At 44.8% G+C, this 23,506-nt stretch overlaps 1 long non-coding RNA gene across 3 annotated transcripts in view; it reads left to right on the top strand.

The window, feature by feature from the left end:
* Positions 1-23,506, top strand: part of LOC119949500 — a 144,700-nt gene that overhangs the window by 34,667 nt on the left and 86,527 nt on the right. For all 3 annotated transcript variants that reach the window (XR_005457210.1, XR_005457211.1, XR_005457209.1), the window contains exon 2: positions 16,147-16,311. This is a non-coding gene — a long non-coding RNA (uncharacterized LOC119949500). The remainder of the gene's footprint in view (positions 1-16,146; positions 16,312-23,506) is intronic.

Genomic DNA, 23,506 nt, shown 5'->3' with positions numbered 1-23,506 from the left:
CTGGCCGCTAGCCTTGGCTTCCCCCCTCCCCAGGTCACGGCTGACGGCTTTCGTAGCAATAAAATACCAAGGGCTTCAGTTTACGGAGGAGCAAAGTCATTCCTATTAAATATTAACAACATTTACGGAGCGCCTAATTAGAAATTAAATAAACCGGCATACAAAATTTATATTTTAATCATCCTCTGCTTTGGAGCAGGTATTTGGGGAAGACGTTGCTGGGTGCAGAGGTGGTGTCTATGGATTTGAGAGCTGTCAGGGCAGAGCGCAGCAGTCCCCCTCCGACCCACCCACCTAGAGAGACACCCCCAGCCTCAAGTGTCAAGTGGTCCCAGGCCTAGGGGAGTTTGTTGAGACAGAAATCCGGGTGGCCAAAACTCTGGTGTGATGCATACTTGAAGCTCAGCCTCTAGACTGTAAACTCGTTATAGGCAGGGAATGTGTCTGTTGTACTGGACTCTCCCCCAAGTGCTCAACAGAGTGTTCTGTACATAGTAAGCATTCAGTAAATACGCTTGACTGACTATTGCTGTTGTGGTTTATTAAGCACTTAATGGAAGTCAAGCCCTGTGCTAAGCGCTGGTGTAAATACAAAATAATCAGTTGATTATTGGTTTGCAAGATTGATTCTAAATTAAATTCTAGGTTCCTTGAAGGGCAGGGATAATTTCTTCTAATTCCATTTTACTCACCTAAATTCCTAGGTCAGTGTTTTGGGCATAGTAGGCTCTCAGCCCATAAGTCAATCATATTTATTGGGCATTTACTGCATGCAGAGCACTGTACTAAGTACTTGGGAGAGTTTAACATAACAGAGATGATAGAATTGTTCCCTGTCCAAAAAGCACTTACAGTCTACAGAGGAGCTTACAGGCTAGAAAATGATAAATATTATTAACTGACTTATTGAATTGGACATGGCTCTCATTCCCCACTCAGAACTCACATTTTACAGCTCACATTCCCCCTCTAGACTGTCAGCTCATTATGGGCAGGGAACATGTCTGTTTATTGTTATACTCTCCCAAGCACTTAGTACAGCACTCTGCACACAGTAAGTGCTCAATAAATGTTCGACTGACGGACATTCTAAGAGGTAGGGAGAGAAGGCGTCTCAGCTCCATTTTACAGATGAGGAAACGGAGGCTCAGAGAGCTCAAGTTCCTTGTCCAAGGTTGCACAGCCGGCCAGGGGTATGGTGGGGCCTAGAACCCAGGCCTACTGACTCCCAATCCTCCACTCTTTCTACGAGGCCACGTTCCCTCGATGTCTCTTGTCTCCCATGCTGCCCTTGCCTGCTGTTTGGTTCTTCCCAGTGGGAAACTAGACTGGGCAAGTGCTTATGACACCACAAATGGGGACCCCTCTGTTATATAATAATAATTATGATAGCTATCACATTTGTTAAGCACTTATGTGCCAGGCACTGTTCTAAGCACTGGGGTAGGTACAAGATGATTGGGATAATAATAATAATGATAATGACATTTATTAAGCGCTTACTATGTGCAAAGCACTGTTCTAAGTGCTGGGGAGGTTACAAGGTGATCAGGTTGTCCCACGGGGGTCTCACAGTCTTAATCCCCATTTTATACATGAGGTAACTGAGGCACAGAGAAGTGAAGTGACTTGCCCAAAGTCACACAGCTGACAATTGGCGGAGCTGGGATTTGAACCCATGACCTCTGACTCCAAAGCCCGTGCTCTTTTCCACTAGGCCATGCTGCTAATAAGACCAGATGTGTGTTGGGGGGTGCCAGACCCAGGAAATGACCTCTTTGAGGGCACAGGTGGAGAGAAAACTCGAGTTTGGATTTTCAACGCGTAAATCCCAGGGCAGTGGAAAGTATTCGGGCCACTTGTTTGTGGAAATTTGGAGCTGTCAGCTAGTCAAGCCGGCATTCTTTGCCACATTTTGCCAGGGACCTGGGTCCTAATCCTGGGTCTGTCACTTGTCTGCTGTGTAACCTTGAATCAGTCACTTCACTTCTCTGGGCCTCAGTCAACTCATCTGTAAAACAGGGATTCAGTCCGTGAGCCCTCGTGGGACAGGAACTGCATCCAACCTGATGAGCTTGTATCTACCCCGGCGCTTAGTACAGCGCTCAACACACAGTAAGCACTTAACAAATACCGTCATCATCATTATCGGTCTCCCTCGCCAAAGGCCAATTTGGCCCTCTGACTTTGCCAAGACATTGATGATGCTGCAAAGCAATCGCCCCTCTAGGGAAGGGAAAGAAATCGACTTCTCTTGCCGCTAAAGAGCGAGTGGATCCGATTTCTCATGCAGCTATTTCAGGTCAATGGCTATATTGATAATGGGTAGGGATTTTTAATCATGGGGGTAATAAACCTCATGTTTTTTTATTAGTCCCTTGGCTTTAATAGACCATTCAAATAATGCTTTAGCTAATAGTCTTGTTGCTTTTCAGAGAAAAAGAGAGTGATTTGTCAGTACTCTGAAAAAGAATATTGCCCCTTAATGATTTCGTTATCAACGGGGGGGCTTGTGCGCGACCGTTTTGGTGGGGGTGGGGCGCAAGATCAGTCAGTCAATCAAATTTATTGAGAGCTTTCCCTATGCAGAGCACTGTACTAAGCACTTGGGAGAGTACAATGCAACAACAGAGACAACGAGCTTTGAGTGCCTCTGGCCTATAATGCTTTCCCTCCTCAAATCCACCAGACATTTACTCTCCCCACCTTCAAAGCCTTACTGAAAGCACATCTCCTCCAAGACGACTTCCCTGACTAAGCCCCACTTTTCCTCTCCCACTCCCTTCTGCGCTTCCCACCACCCCACTAGCCCCACAGCACCTATGTATATATCTGTAATTTTATTTAATTGTATTGATGTCTGTCTCCCCCGCCCCCCGCGTCCCCCCGTCTAAACTGTGAGCTCATTGTGGACAGGGAATGCCACTGTTTATTGTTGTATCGTACTTTCCCACGTGCTTAGTACAGTGCTCTATATGTAGTAAGTGCTTAATAAATACAATTGAGTGAATGAATGAAGTGGCAGAGCCAGGATTAGAACACTGGTCCTCTGAGTCCCAGTTCCGTGCTCTTTCCACTAGATAACGCTTCTTCTAGGGGCCACCAAGTCTCTCACTGCTGCCATATCTCATCGCAGAGATGTCTCATTGTTCTGTCATTTCATCCTAGCCGAAACGCTTAGCGTTTGCTGGTGGGGTAAAAGGATGAAAGAACAGCTATGTTTAATTCTAGGACTTCTGAATGCAGCTCCTTGTGGGCAGGAACTGTATCTAACAACTCTGTTATGTTGTTCTGCCTGAAGCGCTTAGTATAGTATTGTGTATACAGGAAACACTCAATAAATACCATTGATTGATTGATTGATTGCAGGGGAATTTGATGGGAATAGGGCAGTAGAAAAATGGTGTTTTCAAAAGCGGAACACTACTGAACTTTCAGGATGTCAAAGTCTTTCCAGATAAGGCAATCTTACTCCACTTTCCCTCCCTACCTGAGGGAGTGAAAGGGACTCAGACAGAGTAAATAAAAGGTCTATGGGTTCAAAGAGGAGATGAAATTGAGACTTTCCATTTCTTCACGCTCCCCATCTACTGGTCTGAGAGACTTAATGTCACTGTGAAACAATGATGAGTAAATAAAATACACCTTTTTGTCCCTGGAGGTTCAGCTTCGCAAGAGACAATGAGAGGTTTAGTAAAGAAAAAGCACCCTTCTCTTGGAAGTCCATTAAAGGGAAGACATTCCCGAGCTGAGGGAGCGTGTCTTGGACGTGTCGACTTCATATTCCTTGTGAAATTCCTGATCGGCATGCTGGCATGACGGAGTACGCACTGTACGGATTGAGAAGCGTGTCCTAGGCAGTCAGGAGCCGGTTGCCTTGGCTTTCTGGTTATTGAAACTCATCAAGAGCTGAGACACAGGCTCAGACTTTCTTTCTTTCTGCCTTTAATGGATCAGGGCAGTCCAAAGCACCAAAGACCAGAGAGAGGAGGAGAAATTTTCACAGTGGACAGAAGCAGCATGGCATAGTGAATAGAGCATGGGCTGGGAGTCAGAAGGTCAAGGATTCTAATTCGGCTCTGCCACGTGTCTGCTGTGTGACCTTGTACAAGTCACTTCACTTCTCTGGGCCCCAGTTACCTCATCTGTAAAACAGGGATTGAAACTGTGAGCCCCACGTGGGGCAGGGACTGTGTCCAACACGACTTGCTTGTATCGACCCCAGTGCTTGGCACATAGTAAATGCTCAACAAGTATCACAATTACAATTATTACATTCAGGGGCAGGACAGACAAAACACTTCTGCTTTTTGGGGGAGATGAATCTTAACTCAGTAGGAGCATCACGGAAAGCCAGGTAGCATGTAGCAATTGGAAATGGGGGTGATTATCTCAGGAAAAAGAAAAGATTTTTGGAGGAGAGTTAGATGCAAAGAGGGAAAAAGAAAACAGCATCAGACTTTGAGTGTGACAGTTGCAACGGTGCAGCATGGGGTGATGGTGATGGTGAAAGGCATCTGACTTGGAGGAGATGGTCAGTTATGCACTGATCTTGTCAGCCAACCCACCTACCCCTTGATACAATTCTCACCCTCAGTAGAGTTATTGTGGATTCCCAAGAGACAGCTTATAGCTGCATATGTGCGTGGTGGGGGGTTGTGTATATTCAGCATAATGGGTAGGTATATTAGTATTTTTTATACGTAGGAAGAGCAGTTTGACGATAGAGAAATTGTGTCTAAAATGGACACCTCCTGGCCCTTAACCGGCCAGTCCCTTCTGAATGTCCTGTTGTCTGACTGACCACTTTTTTAATAGTATTTGTTAAGCACTCATTATGTGTCAAACACTATTCTAAGTGTTGGGGCAGGTACAAGTTCATTAGATTGGACACAGTCCCTGTCCCGCATGGGGTACGTAGCCATAAGTAGGAGGGAGAATGGATAGTTAATCCCTATTTTACAGTCGAGGGAACTGAGGGACAGAGAAGTGAAATGACTTGTCCAAGTTCATTCAGCAAGCAATCGGGAGAAGCGGAATTAGAACCCAGGACCTCTGACGCCAAGATCCATCCTCTTTCCGGGCTTTGGAGTCAGAGGTCATGGGTTCAAATCCCGGCTCCGCCAATTGTCAGCTGTGGGACTTTGGGCAAGTCACTTAACTTCTCTGTGCCTCAGTTACCTCATCTGTATAATGGGGACTAAGACTGTGAGCCCCACGAGGGACAACCTGATTCCCTTGTAACCTCCCCAGCACTTAGAACAGTGCTTTGCACATAGTAAGTGCTTAATAAATGCTATTATTATTATTATTATTATTTCCACTAAGCCATGGTGCCTCTCCTTTCGTGATTAGGTCAGTAGCCGCTAAGCACTTTGATACTTATGCTATCCCTGACTCCACTGTACTTACGTCCCTATCCTTATACTCCGTAGCTTCTCCTCCTTATAATTTATTTTAGTATTTGTCTCCCCCAGTAGATTGTAAGCTCCTCGAATGCAGGAATCCTGTCTACCGACTCCATCATATTATACTCTCCCAAGAGCTGAGTACGGTGTTCCACCACACTGCAGGGGCTCTGTACATAACATCGATTAATTGCTTGATTCAGTGGAGGTGACACTGTCCCAGTCCTGGGGTCAAGGACTTCTAGACTGTGAGCCCGCTGTTGGGTAGGGACCGTCTCTATATGTTGCCAACTTGTACTTCCCAAGCACTTAGTACAGTGCTCTGCACACCATAAGTGCTCAATAAATACGATTGAATGAATGAATGAATGAAAGAATCCCAAGATCAACACCCCTGCCCCTCCAGCCCATAACGCAGATGAGACGCCAAGGGTAACTGAGAGGTTGAAATGAAAACCCCCTTTCGTCTTGGCCAGGGGGAGATTTGCAATCACATTTGAATTGCCGTAGCACCGCTTGATTGGAGATTAAAGCGTGGGCGGGTTGGTCTTTCTTGCAAGAACTGTTGTTTTTGCACTAAACGTGTGAAAAACAAATTTCAAATAGCTGGCCTTTTGCACTTCTCTTTGTGATTCATATTACCAACCCTTTAGATTTCTCAGTAGAAATGGCACTTATTAAACTCCACAGCATATTTTTTTCTCTCCGTCTCCTCTCCTGGTTGCGGGGGTGGGTTCTCTACCTACGGGAAGGTCAGCGTCTTCTTACATCACGCTGTCACGGAACGTGAAATTCCTTGAAGGACTGATGTTGTAGAAAATGTTTTGTGTGTTCAAACCGCTCTTTCCTACCTCCCTTTCCTTCTTGCCCAACCAAAAGGATCGCAGTATTGATTAGGCGCGAGACACTGTCAGGATGGTTTTCTATTCTTTTTCTCATAAATTGAAAGCTCTCGTTTCTTTTCCCAGGACTGACTGTCGGAGGATTCATTTGCTCGGTTTCCGAGTTATCGGGTGGCGTTAGATTGCTTTACATTGGAGTTCCTCTCTGGACTAAATTTTCTTGGATGGAGAAGAAGAATGTATGGGGTCAGTGATAAATAGAAATACCCACTCAGTGGTGGGATGTGAGTGATGATTTGAGTTGGTCAGCAGTGGTAGTGCAAGTGGTGGGTTTGAGAGTGTTCAATGAATGCTGCTCAATCCTCTTTCATCAGTTCGTCTTCAATCAGTAACATTTATTGAGCTCCTACTGTGGGCTGTACTATGTGCCTGGAAACAGTGTGGCCTAGGGAACAGAAGCGCTTAGTACAGTGCTCTGCACACAGTAAGCGCTCAATAAATATGATTGAATGAATGAACCTGGGAGTTAGAGGACTTGGGTTCTAATTGTGACTCCTCCACTTGGCTGTGTGACCTTGGGCAAGTCGGTTACCTTCTCCGTACCTCAGTTTCCGCATCTGCAACATGGGGATTCAATACCTCTTCTCCCTCCAACTTTTACTGAGAGTCCCACATGGGACCCGGTTATCTTGTATCTACCCCAGTGCTCAGTACAGTCCTTGGAGCATATAAAAGTTATTATTATAAATAATAAGCATAAAAAATCAGAGCACAATAGCGTTAGAAGACAAGCTCCCCGCCCTCAAGGAGCTTCCAATCTAGGAGCGGTGGAATGTGGTTAAGGAAAGGAAACGAAGCCCAGCTGCTAGACACCTATTATTAAATTATTAAATGCTGGCAAGCCTCCTGAAACTCAATTACTCAGCTGCTCCGCTGGAGCCTCCCCAAGTCTGGGTGGGAGGGCTGGGTGGGCCATCTGGGGTAAGAACCGGGTCTGTCTGGTGATCCCTGTCTATCGGCCTGCTGTTGGCACTGCGGCCTATACCATCACTGACAGGCTATTGTCTTTCAAAAAAACGCTGGACTTGATCCAGGTCTGCGGAAGGAAAGTCTCTGACGCTTCCAGAAGGTAGAAGCCCTAACAAGTTTTTCTTTACTTCCTAGGGTGCCTGAGGCCTTTTTTTCTTTCTCCTTTTCTTTCTTTTTTCCCCCCTTAAAAGTGGGTTAGCACAAACATCTTGAGGGAAGTCGATGTTCACCCTGCAGGTGACCTTTCTGCCATTCCTTTCTGGGAGGAATTCGACAGAAAGAAGTGAAGCTTTCCTGGCAGTCTGGGGAGAAGATATCGGATCCCAAGACCTGGGTTCTCCCTACGCGCTCTGAGCTCAAGTTGGCTTCAAGTTAAGTAGCCCGAGGGGTAATTTGAGACTCTCTGGGGTCAATCTCTATCTTTTAAGGGCAAGGCTCACATCTACTTATGCTGTTGTTCTCTCCCAAGCACTTAGTACGGAGTAAGCACTCAAAAAATACCACTGATTGATTGGCGCAGTCTAGTCTTGTTTTCTCTCCCTTCAGTCAATCAATCGACGGTACTTATTGAGCACTAACTGTGTGTAGAGCCCTGTACTAAGCGCTCGGGGAAGTACGATAAAACAGAGTTGAAATGTGATCGCTGCCCACAGGGAGCTTACATTCTACAGTGTCCATTGCCACTCCCGATTCCCGCTTTTGCGGGATTGACTGAAAATAAAGAGAAGGTTGATAGAGGATTGGCGAATCCCTTTCCCCCATATAAAGTTAATAATAATAATAATGATGATGATGGTACTTGTTAAGCGCTTACCATGTGCAAAGCACTGTTCTAAGCACTGGGGGATACAAGGTGATGAGATTGTCCCACGTGGGGCTCACAGTTTTAATCCCCATTTTACAGATGAGGTAACTGAGGCACAGAGAAGTTAAGTGGCTTACCCAAGGTCACACAGCTGACAAGTGGCAGAGCCGGGATTTGAACCCATGACCTCTGACTCCCAAGCCCAGGCTCTTTCCACTGAGCCACGCTACTCTCTTCTGCAGGTAGCGTCAGGATTCATTAAGCTCATGAAATGCTAGTTTTTCCATAGGTGTTTTTTTCTTGTTTTAATTATTTTTATGGTATCCATTAAGCGCTTACTATGTGCCAAACACTGTTCTAAGCCCTGGGATAGATACAAGTTGATTAGATTGGACACAGTCCATGTCCCACGTGGGACTCACAGTCTGAGTAGGAGGGAAAACATTTTACTGTTGAAGGGCTGAGGCATGGAGAAGTTGAGTGATTTGCCCATGGTCACACAGCAAGCATTTGGCAGAAGCAGGATTAAAACCCAAGTCCTGTGACTCCAAAGCCAGGACTCTTTCCACTAGGCAACACTGCTTCTCTTCACGATCTGGGTGGAGTGTTGGCACTGGTTAAATATAATCCCTGAGGCAATTAGACACACCATTATTTTTATTTTCAGTCAATCTGTCAGTCATATCTATTGAACACTTACTCCCTGTTTTCCAGTCCTATCATACTGGGGACACTTCAGTGCGCAGGGAGTCTGAATGAATAAAGAAGCAGCAGGGATCTAGGAGTCGGAAGACCTGGGTTCTAATCCTGCCTCTGCCACTTGTCTGCTGTGTGACTTTGTGTAAGTCTCTTTACTAGGCTTGGTCTCATTTACCTCATCTGTAAAATGAGGATTAATCAATCAATCAGTGGTATTTACTGAGCACTTAATAATAATAATGGAATTTATTAAGCACTTACTATGTGCAAAGCACTGTTCTAAGCACTGGGGAGGATACAAGTTGATCAGGTTGTCCCACGAGGGGCTCACAGTCCCCATTTTACAGATGCGGTAACTGAGGCACAGAGAAGTTAAGTGAGTTGCCCAGAGTCACACAGCTGACAAGCGGCAGAGTTGGGATACTGTGTGCAGAAGAATGTGCTAAGCATTTGGGAGAGTACAATATAACAGAGTTGGAAGACATGTTCAATCAATCAATCAATCAATCGTATTTATTGAGCGCTTACTGTGTGCAGAGCACTGTACTAAGTGCTTGGGAAGTACAAGTTGGCAACATATAGAGACAGTTCCTTGCCCACAGCGAGCTTAGAGTCTAGAATGGGACAGTTATCCTAATGGAATTGGAAGGGAATTTGTGGAATCATTCATTCACTATTTGTTGAGCACTTTCTGGATGCAGAGCACTGTACTAAGCACTTGGGAGAGTACAATAGAACAATAAACAGACACATTCCCAGCCCACAACAAGCTTACAGTCTAGAGAAAGGAGGGAGGTTGTGGAGGGAGTTTGGGTGATGCCCACTCAACCAGTTTGAGGCCGCCAGTTTGGCACACTGTCCACATTCAAAGAAAACACCCTTGGTCTGGAGTAACATGCCCACCAGTTCAAAGACCCTTTTCCTTCAAGACGCTTGACTCTGTCTGCTGGGACGAGTGGGATGGTCAGAGACAGATGCTTCATCAGAGGATTTGGGTCCCAATCCCAGCTCGGCCACTTGTCTGCCATGAGTCCTTAACTCCTCTGGTCCTCAGTTTCCTCATCTGTAAAATGGGGATTAAATACCTGTTCTCTCTCCTGCTTTGATTGTGAGCCCGTTTGGGACAGGAGCTGTGTCCAACCTGATTATCCTGTATCTACCTCAGTGCTTAGTGCAGTGATTGGCATATCAGTCAATCAATTGATCATTGCAGTGAGTGCAGAGCATCGTATTAAGCACTTGGGTGAGTACATCGTAACAGAGTTGGTAGACATCTTCCCTGCCCATAAGGAGCTTACATTCTAGAGGCACGTAGCCCAGGCCTTGGAGTCAAAGGACCTGCGTTCTGATCCCAACTCCACCACTTACCTGCTGTGTGATCTTGAATAAATCACTTAACTTATCTGTGCCTCAGTTCCCTTGTCTGCAACATGCCTGTTCTCTTTCTTAGCTTGGGAGTCTTAACTGGGATCTAATTATCTCATATCTGCCCCAGTGCTCACTGACAGTGCTTAGCATATAGTAAGCTCTTAACAAATACCACCCTTGCTGTTGTTATTATTATTGCTAATAATAACTTTTGCCTGCCCTGATGGGTTAAACTTTCATTTGAAGATAAGGTCAATCTTTTGCCGTGTTCCAGTGAATGTTTTGCTTGGTTTCCCTTTGAATTCTAAGCTCTTTGTGGGCAGGAAACATGTCTCCCAACTCTCTGAAACATTTAGTACAGTGTTTTGCACATAGCAAGCTCTCAATAAATATCATTTTTTGATTGATTGCTGAAGGGGCTGAATACCACTGACTGATTGATTGAAGGGGTCAATCACAATAAAGCCCTAATCAGCTTCATTGATACCCAGCTAATAATGCACTTGGCTTTTAGGCCGATGAAGCTCTTTAAATCAGAAGTCAGCCTGAAGAGGCTTAGGTATATCAAGCTGTGTACTGTGGCCAGAGAGGGCAGTCCCCGTTGGTTGCAAATTAAGCACATTGAAACACGGCATAAAGCCACGATTCCTTCCTGCATAAAGCCACGATTCCTTCCCGTGCAGATGTGAACTCTCTTCGCTCCTACTCCCTGACCCACCTATCCGTATCCCTGCTCCCCTGTGGCAACGGACAGTGTTGGCTAAATATGTCTTGGTGCTGAAATACGTTCAGCCGTCAAATTCTCCTCAGTTTCAGTTGCATTGGAACCTAATTGCCAAGCTGATTCCCATCTGTAATAACTTTTAACATTTATTTTTCCCAAAGGGAAAAATGGTCTTCTCTGTATTCTGCAATTAAGAAGGTGATGAAATATTCAGTGTATGCCTCCACTCTGACTAAATTCTTTTGTTAACTTTATCAGATAAACTATAAAATATTAACCAGGCTTTGCTGTCTGAGCATGTGCAGGCACTGTAATGTTTGCCAGGCGTATTTTTTAATACACATTTAATTTTTAAAATTGAATTAACTATTCAATGGGTCGGCTTCTCATCCCGCCTCAAAATCAATGGGACAAAAATCAGTGCTGTCAGTTGCACGTGCTTAGAACCCTTGTTTATTGTTGCACAGACTGAGTCTTGCAGGAAATAATGTTTCTTCCAAATTTAGCAGCAATAATGTTATTTTCTGGGCAGAATAATGTCGGGGACCAATGTTTAATTTCTCCGAGAGCTAATTTCTAGAATGTTTCCATTAAATTCCCAAATATTAGCTCCAACTTTATTCTGGAGGTCTGCCTTTCTGTTTCTTTCATCCCAGACCCTTGGTGGTACTCTTTTCTTTCTCCCCCACCCCTTATCAAAACCTCAGGCCCTGCAAAACCTCTAGCCAAATGTCATACGTAGTTAATAATGCCCTTCACTGAGTCTGTCCATGCGTGGTCTCCGGACTAAGCCAAGGTCACGATTGGAGTCGTGGTGTAAAGTCTGGTTTAATTAGCAGCCGTTAAAAAACACTCTACCTTGCATTTGCAAAACTAGGGCCTGGGACGGGATGTGCTGAGAGAAAGAACATCACATCCCTGGGTGAAATCACTGTTGCTTGCCGAGAATATCTAACGCAGACCCTATGCTGTGATTGACAGAGGAGGGCAGATTACAGCTGGGTGGCTCTGCACACAGTAAGCGCACAATAAATACGATTGATCGATTGACTTTACACGGGTTTTCAATCGCGAAGTCTCGAGCCCAGGTTTCATCCACATTCCCAACAGGAGGGTCCACATCATGAGACTCATTCTGAATCAGAGACGTTGACTTAGCCAAGAGAAGCAGTGTGGCTCAGTGGAAAGAGTACGGGCTTGGGAGTCACAGGACATGAGTTCTAATCCCGGCTCCGCCACTTGTCAGCTGTGTGACCTCGGGCAAGTCACTTAACTTCTCTGGGTGTCAGTTACCTCATCTGTAAAATGGGGATTAAAAATGTGAGCCCCACGTGGGACAACCTGATTACCCTGTATCTACCCCAGCACTTAGAACAGTGCTTGGCACATAGTAAGTGCTTAACAAATAACACCATCATCATTTTTATTATTATTATAATGGTCCAAACACATAGTTTTAAGGGGAAAATTTGGGTTCCCCTGAGGGCTGTGATAGATGATATTCAGCAAAAATTTGCACACGCTTCGTTGGAAGTTTCTAATAAATCGTATCCTAGGAATCTCTTATTCTGGCCACAAGTATACCTAGCTTTCCTTTTGTTGGGCTGGTTCTTTGCATTTCAGAACAGAGGAAAATTATAAGCTTGGTTTGGATACTATTAATGCATCTGCATCTGACCATTCCGTTTAATTCACCTGGCATCAGTGTCTAGGCCTGGGATATCATTTATAGCCTTCTGATAGCTGGGTGGAGAAGCCATCAAGATGTCTGACTGTCTTCAGGAATTTAGGTTCTCTGTTAAATTCCCAAGACCCCACTTTAAAGATTTCCCTGATAAAGAACCTGCTTGTTGGGTGGTTATGGCCCATTTGTGTCCATTGATTAGATTTTGATATACACTCCAACCTTCCAAGCTCTGAGTGAAGGATGGAATGGGGGAAGAGTTCTGAGGATAAAATATGATGCTTAAATTCCCCTCGTGACCGGGACTGAATGCATGTGACAGCATCCTCCATTCTCCGTGATATACCTCGCTGAGAATTGCCTTTTCACTTGCAGTAAATTTACCCACTGAATATCCATTCATCTGCATCTTCTGCATTTTATGCACGACAGAAGAAGGCAGGTGGAGAAGTGACCTCAGAAAGCAGAAGGAGCAGTGAAAATCAGAGTGAGAATTGTAAGCTTTCAGAAGGGATTTTGGCTGACCGTGAGGGTGACTTAATTCGATTTCCTTTTCCTGCTTGGGAGTTCCACCCCATCATGAAGTGTGTAGCTTGTTGAGGATTAGGCTTCTCATTTAGGGGATTTGCCAGGGTGGGGATGTGTCTGTTATATTGTTATATCTCCCAGGCGCTTAGTATAGTGCTCTACACATAGTGAGCACTCAATAAATAGGATCGACTGACTGATCACTCTCCCACCTCAACCAGCCTGCACACTTTGCTCCTCCAACTTTCTCAATTTACCTTGATCTCGCCTCAGGCCTGGAACGCCCTCCCTCTTCGTTTCTGTATCTGACAGGCGGTTCTCTCCCCATCTTCAAAGCCTTATTGAAGGCCCATCTCCTCCCTAAGTCCTCATTTCCTCCTCTCCCACTCCCTTCTGGTCGCCCTGACCTTCTCCCCAGCCTCACAATCAATCAATCAATCAATCATATTTATTGAGCGCTTACTGTGTGCAGAGCACTGTACTAAGCGCTTGGGAAGTACAAGTTGGCAACATATAGAGACGGTCCCTACCCTACAGTGGACTCACAGTCTAGAAGACTGTAGTACAGTGCTCTGCACACAGTTAGCGCTCAATAAATACGATTGAATTTAGCTACTTATCCGTAATTTAGTCATTTCTATTAATGTCGGCCTCCCCCTTTAGACTGTAAGCTCGTTGTGGTCAGGGAATGTGTCTATTATATTGTCATAATGAACTCTCTCAAGTAAATTACAGGTAGGGGAAGCAACAGAGTTTAGAGATATATAGCCAAGTGATCTCTGTGGGGAGAAGAGAGGAACGGGTGCCTAAATTTGAGGGGTTGAGGACACAATTGAGTAAATGATTCATTCATTCAATCGTATTTATGGAGTGCTTACTGTGTGCAGAACACTGTACTAAGCGCTTGGGAAGTACAGGTTGGCAACATTTAGAGACGGTCCCTACCCAACAACGGGTTCCCAGTCTAGAAGGGGGAGACGGACAACAAAACAAAACATGTGGACAGATGTCAAGTCATCAGAACAAATAGAATTAAAGCTAAATGCACATCATTAACAAAATAAAAAGAATAGTAAATATGGACAAGTAAAATAGAGTAATAAATCTGTACAAACATATATACAGGTGCTGTGGGGAGGGGAAGGAGGTAGGGCAGGGCGGTGGGGATGGGGAGGAGGAGAGGAAAAAGGAGGCATTCAGGATTCAGTGCAGAGAGGGCCTGGCAGCCTGAGATTTCTCTCAGAGCAAAGGTTTCTTGAAGATAGGGACGCAAGGAGGCAGAATTGAAAACAGAGTAGGCCTGGGGTACACCAACCACCCAGCGCAGTGATGACCGATGACCACTTTATTCTTTCTTACTCATTTATTCAAGAAGGTGGGTCGAACCTCTAGACTGTGAGTTCATTGTAGGCATGGATTGTCACTGTTTATTGTTGTATTGTTTTTTCCCAAGCGCTTAGTACAGTGCTCTGCCCACAGTAAGTGCTTAATAAATACAACTGAATGAGTGAATAAGCCCACATTGGTCTTTTCACTTGAGTAAGACCTCACCATCAGGTAGGTTTTATAAATGTCAGTAATAATGATGATGGCATTTGTTAAGCACCTACTGTGTGCCAAGCACTGTTCTAAGCACTGGGGGAGATACAAGGTAATTAGGTTGTCCCACATGGGGTTCACAGTCTTAATCCCCATTTTGCAGATGAGGGAACTGAGTCACAGAGAAGTGAAGTGATTTGCCCAAAGTAACACAGCTGACAAGCGGCGGAGCCGGGATTAGAACTCATGACCTCTGACTCCCAAGCCCGTGCTCTTTCCACTGAGCCACGCTGCTTCTCTAAGGAATGCTCCCTGAAGGCATGTTGCGGGCCTGCTTAACTTCATGAGAGGACAGGAAACCCAAGAATCCTCAGTACTTTTTAACTAATGCCAATTCCAACCTACACATTACTGTTTTCCACAAGAAGTGAATAGAGAAACAGTGCAATCTTCTGGAAAGAACACGAGACTGGGAATCAAGGGATCTGAGTTCTAATCCTGACTCTGCCACGTACTTGCTGCATGACCTTGGGCAAGTCATTTGACTTTTCTGTGCCTCAGTCTCTTCATCTGACAAATGGGGATTAAATTCTTGTTCTCCTTCCCTCTTAGCCTGTGAACCCCTTAGGGGGAAGGGACCTTGGCCAGCCCGATTATCCCGCATCAACCCAGCACTTAGCACAGACCGGACATTACCGAATTTCATTCATTCATTCAGGGGTATTTATTGAGCACTTACTGTGTGCAGAGCACTGTACTAAGCGCTTGGAAAGTACAATTTGGCAGCAGATAGAGACAAACCCTATGCAACAACGGGCTCACAGTCTAGAGCGGGGAGACAGACAACAAAACAAAACAAGTAGACAGGCATCAATAGCATCAAAATAGATAAATAGAATTACAGATTTATACATATCATTAATATAATAAATAGAATAATAAATATGTACAAATATACACAAGTATACAATGAATGCCACTGTTATTATTATTGTTATCATTATTAAAACGGCTGCTCAATGATAAATTCAGACAAGGAAAGGCTCCTGGCACAGAATCCAGGGACAAAGCTGGAAGAGAATTCCAACTTAAAGTGTTAGAATTGTTGTGTTGTGAAGTTTTGTTGAGAAGCAGCGAGGCCTAGTGGATAGAGCACAGGCCCGGGAGTCAGAAGACCTGGGTTCTAATGCTGGCTTCTTCACTTGTCTGCTGTGTGACCTCGGGCAAGTGACTTCACTTCTCTGTGCCTCAGTTACTTCATCTGTAAAATGGGGATTAAGACTGTAAGCCCCCCGTGGCATATGGATTGAGTGCAACCTGATAACCTTGTATCTAACCCAGGGCTTAGAACAGTGTTTGGTATATAATAAGTGCTTAACAAATACAATTAATAATAATAATAGTAACAAGTTGATTATCTAGTTTCTACCCCGGCCCTTAGTACAGTACAGCCTGGCACATAATAAGAACTTAACAAATACCATTGAAAAAGTAAAGTGAAATTCTCTCCCCTATTGCAGGTGATGGAAAGTTCCCAACGATCTGTAACATCTGGATCTGAGAGAAAATGTGCTCCAGAGAGTAGAAAACAAGCAAGATGAGACAGCAGTGGGAGAGAGGAAGAGGAGTAAAGCCTGGATAAAGCAGAAGAGACGGCTTCCTCCCGGAGTAGCGTCAGAGCGGAGGTAAAGATTTGTTTTTCTGATCTCTTTTAGATCCACCTGCAGATTCCCATTTCGGCATATTTCGTTATTTTCCATGGAGCTTCATTAGTGTGGGTTCTGGGTAGTGTCCCTGAAATAAAAAAAAGACAAACACTCCAGTTTTCATGTGCCTGGTTCTGTTTTCATGACCTCTGGTCATTACCATTGAAAGCTGAGCAAAAGTGGTTGTGTGAAATGTCACATAGCAACGTGTTCCATCTGCTTAGCAACAGGGACAGGAGAGGTATCAAAAATACATTTAATAAAAGAGAATTCAATGACCCAAAATAAAATCCCTAACTAGAAACCCACCCAAACTTTAAAAAAAAAAAAGAGAGGCAGGAAATTGATGGATGAAGATAGCACTTTTAGGGGGGAGGGAGAGGAGAGGGAACTGTTTGTGAAAATTAACAAAATTTGACAAGCCTCTCAGGCGATATTAACTCTCTGTGCGTATGAACTGTATACGTTATTGGGTTACAGATTTGAAAACCTGTTAAATCACCGAGAGAGGTAGGCTTCCTTTAGCTGTGGTGAGATCGACACTATGGTGAATTAAGTTGAATACTCCCCCATTAGACTGTAAGCTCGCTGTGGGCAAGGAATATGTCTACCAACTCTGTTATACTGTACTCTCCTAAGTGCTTAGTGCAGTGCCCTGCACACAGTAAGCTCTCAATAAATACGATAAATGGATTGATTGACTAAGCTGTGCTTTTAGAGACAGAAATTCATCCCTGGGCAATGAACTAACTTTCCTCACCATTAGTGGCCATTTTGTGCTCAGTAGGAAGTTGTGTATTCAGCGGTGTGTTGAAAGGCTTAATTCACCTCATAGAGCCAGGTAAATTTGCTCCACGCGACTCAATCTTTGGGATTAACACCATTAAAGTTTTCTCTTCTTGGACATTAAAGGAGCAGTCTAATGCCCTACTGGCATTAAAACAGACCCTTCAAAGTCTAAACAGTATTCGGCTCTCCATCTCCCCACAATACCGCTGTGACCTTCTGTTTCTCTTTGGACCTGTGTTTAGGGGTCCAGAACATATTTATGTTTATGTCGATTACCAATAAGATGTGTCTTTCCTTGTATTTTCTTCCCTTTTAATGGTATTTGTTAAGCGCTTACTATGTGCCAGGCACTGTACTAAGCGCTGGGGTAGATACAAGCTAATCAGTTTGGACACAGTCCATGTCCCACGTGGGGCTCACAGCCTTCACCCCCATTTTACAGGTGAGGTAACTGAGGCCCAGAGAAGTGAAGTGACTTGCCCAAGGTCACACAGCAGACAAATGGCAGAGCCGGGATTTGAACCCAGGTCCTTTTGACTTCCAAGCCTGTGTTCTATCCACTGGGCCATGCTGCTTCTTGTGTATTCTGCATATTGCCATTTGATCTAAGAATGCCAAGAGAAAATGGATTTGGAAATTCTGATGGCATCAAGTGTAGGAAGTTTCTGAATTCCTGCTGGGGCTGGGACAAGTTGCTAAAATCTGATATTCCTGGGCCAGTTGAGAGTTTTCAGCCAGCCGACTCCCTCTCTGTTACCCTGGTTTACGTTCTTATATGTCTGGTGATTTAGATTATTAATTCTCCAAGTGGGTTTTGGGCTCTTTGATGAAGAGCACAAAATAATCAGCCGTTTCTGCTTCAGGCCACCCCCCAAATTAGCATTTCAAGTGTCCCTTTTCTGGTCTCTCAGTTGATCAATTAGTCCATTGATCAATCAGCCAGTGATTGTTATTGAGCACCTGCTGAGGGCAAAGGCCTGCATTCAGCACTTAGGAGAATTCAGTAGGTAAAACATCCAGGTTCCTACCCTCAAGGAGTTTGTACTCTGAGAAACAGCATGACCTAATGGTTAGAGCACAGGCCTGGGATTCAGAAGGCCCAAGATGGGACAGAAAATATGTCTAATCTGATTATTTTCTGTCAATCCCACTGCTTGGTACTTACTGAGCACATGTACCATGTGCAGAGCTCTATACTAGAATTAGTGAACACATTTCCCTGCCCACAATGAGTTTACAGTTTAAAGGGGGAGATAAATGCAGTTGATGCAGGTAATAAATGCAGTAATTATTACTATTCTCTAATAATACTATTTTCCCTTCATTCTGACGTCCTTACTGTTCTCCATGAACTTGTTTCCCTGCATGTAACATGGCTCATATTATTTTGAAACCCCTTTCGTTATGTCCCTTTTTTTTTCCTTTCTCGAAGAAAGGCTTCAAATCTTACCTCCTCAAAATACCCAAGCCATTATTAATTTCTGAACTTGATCCTTACTTTCTCTCAGTCCATGGTTCCATTTCACATGTACGTCATATTTTATTTTTTCATATTAATTAATTAATTCATTCAGTCGTATTTATTGAGTGCTTACTGTGTGCAGAGCACTGTACTAAGCGCTTGGGAAGTATAAATTGGCAACATATAGAGACAGTCCCTACCCAACAACGGGCTCACAGTCTAGAAGGGGGAGACGGACAACAAAACAAAACATATTAACAAAATAAAATAAATACGAAGTTTTCAATTTACCTTGAGGGCAGGGACTCCATCTTTTTACTGAATTCATACAGCGTCCAACAGAGCACTGAATTCTCGGGTTTTGAATCCAATCTGGGTTTTTTTTGAGGTGGGGGGGGTGGTTTGTGGCTTTTGCACTGTAAGAATTCAAACAGACATTTTCCCAAAGTATTGTCTGAAAACATGCTTCTCTTTACCAATGTAGAAACATTTGGAAAATTTCTTTGTCCTTTGTCCTTAGTCTGGACTCCAACGTCAGAAAATGACCTCTAAGACTTGCCCTCACTAGGGTCAGGCTGCTTAAAGCACAGTCAACTCTTGTCTTAGGGAATCCCACTGCAAGAAAGTTTTCCTTTTTAAGGGTGTTGAGATCCCCAGAGAAATCCAGTCTTTACTTCGAAAATTTTTTGGGTTCAAATTATTAGAAATTTTGCAATAGCCAACCTCTCAAATTTAAGAACTACCTTCTGTCCAAGTCAAAATGTCACAAGCCAAAAAAGCAAGTCGAGGGTTGCCTTAGAAGCGTATGGTTGTGACAGGAATGTGAGGTTATCATCAGTGCCCTGACTGTGGCCATTACTGCATCAGTCAATTCATTCATTCAATCGTATTTATTGAACACTTACTGTGTGCAGAGCACTGTACTAAGCGCTTGGGAAGTAGAAGTTGGTAACATATAGAGACGGTCCCTACTCAACAGAGGGCTCACAGTCTAGAAGTCAGTGACCCAATCAATCCAACGTACTGCCTCCATCAGTGATTAAAATGGAGTCAGCAGACATGATTCTGTGCTCTCAAGGATCACATGTTCTAGCGGAGATTACATACATAAACTCAAAATGGGTGGGGTATGTATCAGTTTTCCCAATCGCTTAGTACACTGTACCACACCAAATGGGTGCTCACTACTACTAGTCAGCAATATCTTTTTAGAAACGGTTGACTTGATTCAATGTTCCAAGCCCAGGTCACATTCACCGGGCATTGCTTCAACTCCTCTCTCTCTCTTCCCTCCTCTCCGGTTGGATTTCAGTCCGGTTTCAGTAGGATAAGGCTCACAGGGTGTCCTTTCAAAGCCCCCCATTTGCACGATATCATTCTTGTAAAGCACGGACAAAAAGAGTCTCCCAGCGGCCATTTTTAATTGGTCCAAGTCTCATTCACATCGTTTTGAATTGGCCTAACAAATGAGCCAGACTGCCGGCCTACCTTCCACTGTTCCAACGCCATAGTTCACTCTTTCAGTCGTCTTTTCTGGGCGATTCAGAAAAGAGTCCCTACATGTAAAGCTTTTTTTTGGCGGCCAACTCTTTTGATTCCCCAAATCCTTCACAGGGCCTTAACTCTCTCCCCATTACCTGATGGTGGCTCTTTCATGTGGGATTAGGGTTGGTACTTCTATTGACCCTCCTCTCTGGAGCTGAAAAGAGTAAATGAGCCTCAGCGCTCACAACAAATTTGCATGGAATTGCTTGTCCGGAGCGGAACCTTGAATATGGAGCTGAGAGAATCTCTCAGGCCTGGACAGAGGCCAACATTGGGCTCCTTTGAGAAACCGGGGTCTTCGGGGAAGAATCAGAAAGCGCTCCCGGCTGGTGGGAATCTGGGGAAATGGATCTCTGGGAAAACGGTGAAGACTGTAGATGCTAGACTTTAAGCCCCCTTTAAATTGTAAACTCACTGTAGGCAGGGAACGTGTCTGATAATTCTGTTGTAGTATGGTTTCCCAAGTGCTTAGTACGGTGCTCTGCACGAAGTGAGCTCTCAGTAAATAGGACTGATTGGTTGATTGATTGACAGGGATGTCCCACCTAGGGTGGTCACTGATAGCACTGAGGAATTGTGGATCAATCAATCAATCAATCAATTGTATTTATTGAGCGCTTACTATGTGCAGAGCACTGTACTAAGCGCTTGGGAAGTACAAATTGGCATCACATAGAGACAGTCCCTACCCAACAGTGGGCTCACAGTCTAAAAGGGGGAGACAGAGAACAGAACCAAACATACCAACAAAATAAAATAAGTAGGATAGAAATGTACAAGTAAAATAAATAAATAAATAAATAAATAGAGTAATAAATATGTACAACCATATATACATATATACAGGTGCTGTGGGGAAGGGAAGGAGGTAAGACGGGGGGATGGAGAGGGGGACGAGGGGGAGAGGGAAGAAGGGGCTCAGTCTGGGAAGGCCTCCTGGAGGAGGTGAGCTCTCAGCAGGGCCTTGAAGGGAGGAAGAGAGCTAGCTTGGCGGATGGGCAGAGGGAGGGCATTCCAGGCCCGGGGGATGACGTGGGCCGGGGGTCGATGGCGGGACAGGCGAGAGCGAGGTACAGTGAGGAGATTAGTGGTGGAGGAGCGGAGGGTGTGGGCTGGGCAGTAGAAGGAGAGAAGGGAGGTGAGGTAGGAGGGGGCGAGGTGATGGAGAGCCTTGAAGCCCAGGGTGAGGAGTTTCTGCCTGATGCGCAGATTGATCGGTAGCCATTGGAGGTTTTTGAGGAGGGGAGTAATATGTCCAGAGCGTTTCTGGACAAAGATAATCCGGGCAGCAGCATGAAGTATGGATTGAAGTGGAGAGAGACACGAGGATGGGAGATCAGAGAGAAGGCTAGTGCAGTAGTCCAGACGGGATAGGATGAGAGCTTGAATGAGCAGGGTAGCAGTTTGGATGGAGAGGAAAGGGCGGATCTTGGCAATGTTGCGGAGCTGAGACCGGCAGGTTTTGGTGACGGCTTGGATGTGAGGGGTGAATGAGAGAGCAGAGTCGAGGATGACACCAAGGTTGCGGGCTTGTGAGACGGGAAGGATGGTAGTGCCGTCAACAGAGATGGGAAAGTGGATAATCCTGTCAGTAAGTCAAGCAGTCAATCCAGCCTTTACCCCCCCGTCATGTAATGTGACTGAAGACTGTAGGCTTTAAGCTCATCCTCTAGACCGTAAACTCGTTGTGGGCAGGGATTGTGTCTATTTACTGTTATACTGTACTCTCCCAAGTGCTTAGTGCAGCACTCCGCACGCAGTCAGCGCTCAATAAATATGACGTCACAACAAAACGGCACTGTTAAGGACTTGCCTGAAAAAGTTCTTCATGGGAATTCCCTGAATCACTCTAGCTCCTCTTGTTTGCCTCACCTATTCCAAAGCTGGTGCCTTCACCTCCCAGGTCCCAGTGAACATGGGCACCGCTTCCGAGCTGGGATACTCGGCAGCAGGACCCAAGGCGCAGGGAGGCTTCCAGTCCTGAATCAATCCCGGCAGGAGTCAGTCTGTCAGTTGTATTTATTGAGCGTTTACTGGAGCATTGTACTAAGTGCTTGGGAGAGTACAGTATGACACTATAATAGACACATTCCCCGCCCACAGTGAGCTTAAAGTCCAGAGGGGGAGACAAACATTAATAGAAGTAAATAAATTACTGATATGGACATAAACAGGAAAAAATCCAGCCCAAACACCCACTGTCCTGTATGAAACAGTCAGTCAATGGTATTTACTGAGTGCTTATTGTGTGCAGAGCACTATACTAAGCACTTGGGAGAGTACAAAATTGGCTCAGTGCAAAAGAGCCCAGGCTTTGGAGTCAGAGGTCATGGGTTCAAATCCCGGCTCTGCCAATTGTCAGCTGTGTGACTTTGGGCAAGTCACTTAAGTTCTCTGTGCCTCAGTTCCCTCATCTGTAAAATGGGGATTAAGACTGTGAGCCCCCCGTGGAACACCCTGATCACTGTATAACCTCCCCAGTGCTTAGAACAGTGCTTTGCACATAGTAAGTGCTTAATAAATGCCATTATTATTATTAACAGACACATTCCCTGCCCACAAATAGCTTACAGTCCAGAGGGGTTGAGTTGTCCGCCAATTCCCCCGCTTTTCACACTGAGAAAAAGACCAGACTTTATTTTTTGGCAGGGAAACAGTTCCCCTTCCAGTTCTTTCAGAGGGAGTTTTTTCCCCGCTGCAAAGAATTCAGGGTCGCCTTTAAGGACTCATCACCCCTGCCCCTAACTCTGGAAACCTAACTGCTTGTCTGTTTACAAAGCACACCGGAGAAGCAGTGTGCTTAGTGGATAGAGCATGGGGCTGGGAATCAGAAAGACCTGAGTTCTAATTCTGGCTCTGGTGTGTGATCTTGGGCAAGTCACTTAGCTTCTCTGGGCCTTAGTTACTTCATCTGGAAAATGGGGATTAAGACTTTGAGCCCCATGTGGAACAGGGACTGTGTCCAACCTGATTAACGCATATCTACCCTAGTGCTTAGAACGGTGCTTAGCACATAGCAAGTGCTTAACAAGTACCCATTATTATTGTTATTATGGAAGCTTTTGAGTCAAAAATCATTATTCACCATTACCTGATGTAGCATAGCAGAATAATAAGGTATATTTAATAGTTGTATCAGTATTTATTAAGCATCTACTATGTGCAAAACACCTTAATAAGCACCGGGAATCAAAGACCTCTGATGAGCTGTAGACAGAGGTTTTCCCTGGCTAGGCTCTCATTTCCTCTTCTCCCCTTCCCTTCTGCATCACCCTTGCATTTGAATTTGCACCCTTTATTCACCCCTCCCTCAGCCAACCTACAGAAGTCTGGGAAAGCTGACAAGATCAGTCAAAAAATCATATTTTCTGAGCACTT

This window comes from Tachyglossus aculeatus, chromosome X2 (assembly GCF_015852505.1).
Source record: "Tachyglossus aculeatus isolate mTacAcu1 chromosome X2, mTacAcu1.pri, whole genome shotgun sequence".
NCBI classification, from domain to species: domain Eukaryota; kingdom Metazoa; phylum Chordata; class Mammalia; order Monotremata; family Tachyglossidae; genus Tachyglossus; species Tachyglossus aculeatus.
Note: the sequence above shows the minus strand (reverse complement) of the source record. Positions and strands in the feature narration are given on the sequence as shown.